This window comes from Dipodomys spectabilis, unplaced genomic scaffold, assembly GCF_019054845.1.
Source record: "Dipodomys spectabilis isolate Male_0828 unplaced genomic scaffold, ASM1905484v1 ptg000120l, whole genome shotgun sequence".
NCBI lineage: Eukaryota > Metazoa > Chordata > Mammalia > Rodentia > Heteromyidae > Dipodomys > Dipodomys spectabilis.
In genome coordinates, this window is record NW_024870797.1 from 4,445,900 (window position 1) to 4,452,730 (window position 6,831).

The 6,831-nt window shown below is 38.4% G+C and overlaps 1 pseudogene; it reads right to left on the reverse strand.

Annotated features, from left to right (window-relative positions):
* Nucleotides 1-2,211: 2,211 nt before the first annotated feature.
* LOC122115525 lies at nt 2,212-2,641 on the reverse strand (annotated as a pseudogene).
* Nucleotides 2,642-6,831: the final 4,190 nt, after the last annotated feature.

A 6,831-nucleotide genomic window follows, 5' to 3' on the forward strand; every position in this document is an offset into this window, starting at 1 on the left:
AGAGACAGAGAAAACAATCCAAAGCAATTCTGAGTAGTAATACAATAATAATAACAATGCTGGGAAATCATAATTCCAGACTTCATAGCTTAATACAGAACTGTAGTAACAAAGATAGCTTGGTACTGTCATAAAACAAATCTGAAGACAAAACGAATAGACTAGAAATAAATTTATACACCTAACACCATCTGATATTTTTTACAAGAGAACCAAAAATATATGTTAGGAATAAGATAGCCTCTTCAACAAATTGTGCTGGGAAAACTGGACAACTTTATGCTGAAGACTGACCTGTCATTTTGTACTAATAGCAACTCAGAATGGATCAAAGATTCAGTGAAAGACCTGCCACATTAAAACTACTACAAGAAGGAATAGGAGAAGCTTTAGGAGCAGAATAGGCAGAACCTTTCTGAGTAGTGTGGCAGGGTTTAGCAGATTGGATAGAAAACTAACACATTTATACCAAGCTAAAAAAATTCTGAACAGTTGAAAAAAAAAAAAACCCATAGATACTAAATTTAAAAGAGAGCCTACAGAAGGGGAGAAGATCTTCAATGGCTGTATATCTAGCCATAGCCTTAATATCTAGAAAATATAAAAATCTCAAGGAATTCAAACCCTCAAGAGTCAAATGCCGAAGTAACAAATTAGTGAAGGAGCTAAACAGTGACTTCTCAGAAGAAGAAACAATAATGGACATAGATGGCTGAAGAAATATTAACATCTCTGAACATAATGAAAATACAAATCTCAACAACACAGATTTCATTTCATCTTAGCAAGACTGAATATGAACAACAGGAATATGAACAAATGCTGTCAAGGATATGGAGAAAAAGGAACCCTAATTCATTGTTGATGGGAATGTAAACATAGGTGTAACAACAAAGAAGGCAATGTGGAGATTTTTCAAAAATTTAAACTTAGAACTACCCTCTATGGGGATGAGTCCAGAATATTACAAGTCAGAATATAGCACATCCATGTTCATTGCTTTATTACTCACTATAACCATGCTATGGAAGCATCCCTATGACCTTCAATGGAAAATGTATATGCAGCAATATAAATTTACTCATCTGTCAAAAGAATGCTATTATGGTAAAACAATGTTAGTTAAAGTAATTCAGGTGCAGAGAGACAAACTGCATGTTCCCCTTATATGAGAGTAGATCAAATTACAAATATATTTGAAAACATATATAGGGGCTTATAAAGAATCAGATTACTAAAAGTAGGTATTTTGAGGATTCAAATAGTGTACTTCCTTTGAACAACTAATTTAGTTTAACAAAATAAGTAACAAAAATCTGAAACATGTTTGGTCAAATGAAGGGAAGAGGTCAAAAGAAGTTGGGGAAGACAAATTCAGAGAGGAATGATGGTTTCATACATATGAAAATTGAACCAGGTAACTTGAGGGATAAGTGGATTTGGGAGAGATGGGGGTAAATGATGGAAAAGGTGACATGGACTGAGATGTACAAGTAAACGGTTATGTTGGCTTGAAACTCCTTCATATAACTTGAAAAATAATAAAGAGCTAGGCCCCAGTTCCTATAACCTTGGTACTCTGGAGGTTGAGATCTGAGAATCATGGTTCAAAGACTGCCCAGTCAGTAGAGTACATGAGACTCATATTTCCAAATGAATCATCAAAAAAGCTGGCAGTGGAGTTATGACTCAAGTGTAAAAGTAACAGCCTGAAGCATAAAAGCTCAAGGTCAGTGCCCAGGCCCAGAAGTCAAGCCCTAGGGCCCTAGGATCAGCAAGCACACACACACACTCACACTGACAAAATAATAATAAAGAATAAAAAGAAGCAAAAGACAAAATCATCCAGTCCATCAAATCAGGCATTTAGTTGGATACAAGTTTCTATTTTTTTTAATGCCAGTCCTGGGCTTGAGCTCTGCTTCTGGGTGTTATCTCTGAGCTTCTGTGGCTTAAGGTTAGTGCCCTCCCATTTAAGCCACAATGCCACATCCAGCTTTTTTGAGTAGTTTATAAGAGATAAGAGTCTCATGGAGTTTCCTGTCCCATGCTGGCTACCAACCATGATCCTTATAGCTCAGCATCCTGAGTAGCTGGGATTATAGCCATCAGTGCCTAGAAGATACGAGTTTCTAGATCTTTTATTTATATACCACAATCTGTTTGTTTTTTTAAAAACAAATAATTTTTAATGAGGCATTAGATTTTTACAAAGGCACTGAAGGATCATGTGATCCTGCCTGCATTATTTGCAATCCTGGGCCACAAGTCTGCACATTCCTTTGCAACAGGTCCAGTGATGGCAAAACCTTTCACTTCCCCTTTAATGTTTACTATGACACCTGCATTATCTTCAAAATAAAGAAATACACCATCTTTTCCCCTGTCTGATGCTCATTGTCGAGTTACCACTGCTGGATGTACCTTCTTCTTTAGATCTGGTTTGCCTTTCTTGACTGTAGCCATCACCATGTCACCTACACCAGCAGCAGAAAGTCTGTTCAGTTGTCCCTTGATCCCCTTCACAGAGATGATATACAGGTTTTTTGCTCTATTGTTGTCAGCACATTTAATCTACAGGAATATCCAGAAAAATCTAAAATTTCGCACCGGAAGAACCACCATGTCCTCACTTGGACATCTAGGATGCCAGAAAAGGACAGAAAGGCCACAATCTGTTTTAAGTGATATCATATGATATGTGCCATGCTTTTCCAAACATTATGAACATTTGTGCATTCAAAATTGAAAAGCTACACAAATTCTTTGATATCTAAGAATACACTATAGCAATTCAATCTGTGAAGACAAAAAAGCTGTAATTTTTTCTTGTCTGGACACAAAAATTTCACTAAAGACATAGATGGAAACAGGTCTATAGACACAAATATTGATGGAATTACAATTAAAATACTGCATTTACTTTATGGTCAGTTTAAGATGAGGTATAAATAAAATATATTAACCAGGTTTCAAGAGAGCTTATTATTAAGTCTATAGTATACTATTAAAACATCTGCAAGAAAGTATGTTCTCACAGAATCTATGTATTCCAATGAAACAGCCAAAGCATACAAATCAATGGCTATAATCAAGATATAAATCTGATGTACTCATCCATATTTCTCTGCAGACTCCTTTTTTACTCCTTTGCTGCTAACTCCATTAGTCAGAGGTAGCACACAAGTATATGTTTACATGCATGTTTTTCATTAACTTTAAGAAGGGTTAGTAACAAGATTCATGGAATTGCTATCATCAAGTCAGAAAAATTCAGGCTTTCAAAAATGTATATACATATCATTTTCATACTAATACCATTAACTTTTTCTTCCTAAGAAGAATAAAAACATATTGTTGGGGAGTTCCGGGAAGATGGCGGAGGAGAAGCTGGAATCTGAACAAGCTCTCGCATAGAAAGCAGTTTTAGAGTTCCAGTGAACAGTCCTAAGCCAGAGAATCACACCAAGTGTGCCATCACAGGTCAGAGAGTTAGTCAAGAGAGGGGAAGCCAAGGCAAGGAGACACATCTGAGCACTTGCCAGCAACTGCCGCGGCGGCAGCAGGGTCGCAGCGGCAACTGCCTGAGACACAGAGAGTCCGGGACGAAGGAGCCAGACGCAGTGGACGAGCGGATTCTACTCAACACTAGCAAGAACCGACAAGGAGCGGACATCTTCATCCTGCAGTTTGCAGACCAGAGACGACCCAGGATCCAAGACTCGGGCGTGAGTAGAAGCCCGACGTCCTCACTCCTTCTCAGGGAGCAGAGGAGGGAAGGCCACCCCCACCCCCAGCACCGGTAATCTCCATCTTGGATACCGACAAAGCTCGGAGGAGCTGCTAGCTCCAGCTCAGGCCTTGGAATAAAACGAGTCATTTAGCAGGTCACAAGAACTTAACGGCAAAGTGACCTCACAGACTCAGTTCCATCCACGGAAAAGTCACCCAACTCAGGCACCAGCCATTGGAGTGGCTCTCCTCACTGGGTAACCAGAGCCAGAGGCTGCCCCTCCCTCTAGCAGCCTCCACAATCAATTGAAAAACAGAAACCCTGAGAATGGCTCCAGGCTGGGCGCTGTGAGTTTTTTTCACAAAATAGACCCAGGGAAAAGCTACTGTTTGTTGAAAAGCCTCAACTCTACCCAGAACCTAGCCTCATCACTGTATCCCCCTCTTTTTTGTGATTCTCAAAACAGATCACCCTCCCATTAAACTAACCTGGGAGGGGGATCTCAAAATCTTGGGTAAAGCAGAGCATTTTTCTGCCTGTTCAAACAAACTGACTTAAGAAACCAATCAAGCCACAGGACCTCAAGCTGACCAGAGATGCCAACAAGAGGCTGGTTACAGACAAAAGGGAGATACAGGATTCTTCCCACCCCTCCTCCCCCCCAAAAAAAACAAAGAACTTTTTTTTTCTTCTTCTTCCTTTTTTCTTTCTTTTTTTTTTTGTTGGTACCTTATATATATATAAATTTTTTTTCCTTTTCTAAAACTTTTATTAATCTTTAATTTTTGCCTCTTTTGAAAAAATAATTGTTTTCCAGTAACTTTTTTTTTCCTCTTATAATTTTTATTTTAGGAATACGTGAATGTGCGTTTTCCTTTCTTTTCTTGTCTTCTTTCTCTTTTTCTTTCTTTCTTAATTATCTTTTTGTTTTTTGTCTAGCTCTACTGAACTTCTGATCTTTTCTTCTCCCTTTCCTATCCATTTCACCTTTTTCTCTCTTTTGTTCCTCTTTATGTGACTTAACTCTTATCCTGCACATCCTCAGATAAACCCGTAGTTAACTAGTAGACCCTATCCCCCATTGTGTACACACTTAATCCACAAATTTATTACTCAATTCAAAACCTCTGAGACTTAAATTCCTTAATAGCAGTATTACCTCTTTATACCTATATAATATTTTAAGCATTTCTTTAAGTTTTTCACATCTCCTCTATGTCCCTCCCATTCTCTCAATATATTCACATTCCTCTCTAAATAGATGGTCTTTTAATCTCTATAATAACATTAATTTTTACGTTTCTATTTTTTTCTGGTCTCTTTTCATTCCCCTTTCCCTTTCTTCTTTTCCTCTCTCTCTCTCTACTTGCATCCTACCCAACCTATTTCCTGCATTGTGATTAGGACATAGTTAACTCTCCCTGTGCCTCCCCACACCAATCTATCCCTATTTTTTACCCACATCTCTCCCTAACCCTAATAATTTCTGGTTTTCCAAATTCTTCTCTGCGGTTCGAAGTCCATTAACATACAGTTGTTTGATGTATCTGTTGAACTAGATTGTATCTGTAGACTATTGACTGTACAAATGCAAACTTTGGTTGATGGTTGCCTTAAGATAGTGTTCTAGCACAAAACTGGTGCTATCTTCATCTCAAATGGGCAGAGTAAGCCAGAAAAACACAAGAAAAATGGCAAATTCGGGAATCTCAATTCCCAATCTTGATAATCAGGGGTCAGAACAGATAATGAATAATCCAGAGGAGAGTACCCAAATAGCTCTACAAACACTACTGGCAAACATGATAAATGAGAAGTTTGACAACGTACAAAGGCCTCTGTATGAGCATGATAGGGAGAGAGAGGAGGCATCCCAGAAGTTTATACAGGAATATCATAAGTGTGAGGAAGCTACTCAAAAACTGATACAGGATTTGCGTGAACAACTTGAGATTACTCAAAGAGAAAGGGAGGAATGATGTGAGCAGGCTGAGAACACTCAAAGAGAACTGCAGGAATCCCACAAACGGGAGGAAAGAGAACTGCAGGAATCCCACGAACGGGAGGAAGCTAATCAAAGAGTAATACAGGAATTGAGAGACCAGATAGAGAACACACAAAGATCACTAAAGGCATTCATGGAATCCATTAACAAAGAGCTGAATGAAGTCAGGGAGACCACAAAGGGAATGCTGAATGGAACCCAACAGAAGGAATGGGAGTCCAAAGAAACCATAACCAATCAACTAAGTGATTTGAGAACAAACACTAAACACCAAATTAAGGAAGTAAAGAAATTCATACAAGACCTAAAACAGAGCTTCAACAAAGAACTTGAAGCCATCAAAGCTGACCAATTAGAAGGAAAAGAGATAAAAAACAAAGTAGAGAGTCTTGACAACAGGTTAGACCATGCAGAAGATCGAATCTCAGGGATTGAAGACAGCCTAGATATTATAGAGAAAGAACATACAACCATCCAAGACAAGTCCAAGAAATATGATAGATCTATCCAACACCTGGAAGACACCATCAGAAGGCCTAATCTAAGGATAATAGGTGTAGAGGAGCACCTAGAAACAGAAATTAATGGTCTAGGAAATTTGTTTAACAGGATCCTAGCAGAGAACTTCCCAAACATGCAAAAAGATAGGCCTATTCAGATACAAGAAGCCTTTAGAACCCCAAATAGACCAGACCAGAATAGGACATCCCACCGTCACATTATAATCCACACAGGATCAACTCAGAACAAGGAAAAGATCCTTAAAGCTGTCAAGGAGAAAAGATTAATCACCTATAAAGGAAAACCAATTAGAATCACCTCAGATTTCTCAGCAGAGACAATCAAAGCAAGAAGAGCCTGGAATGATGTATGCCATGCCCTAAAAACAAACAACTATCAACCAAGAATACTGTACCCAGCTAAACTCTCCTTCATAACTGAAGGCCAAATAAAAACCTTCCATAGCAAAGAAAAATTGAAACAATACATCTCCACCAAACCAGCCCTACAAAAGATTCTTAAAGATGTCCTACACATAGAAAACCAACAAGACTGCAATAAAGGCCAAGAAACTGCACCCAAACTGAGAATC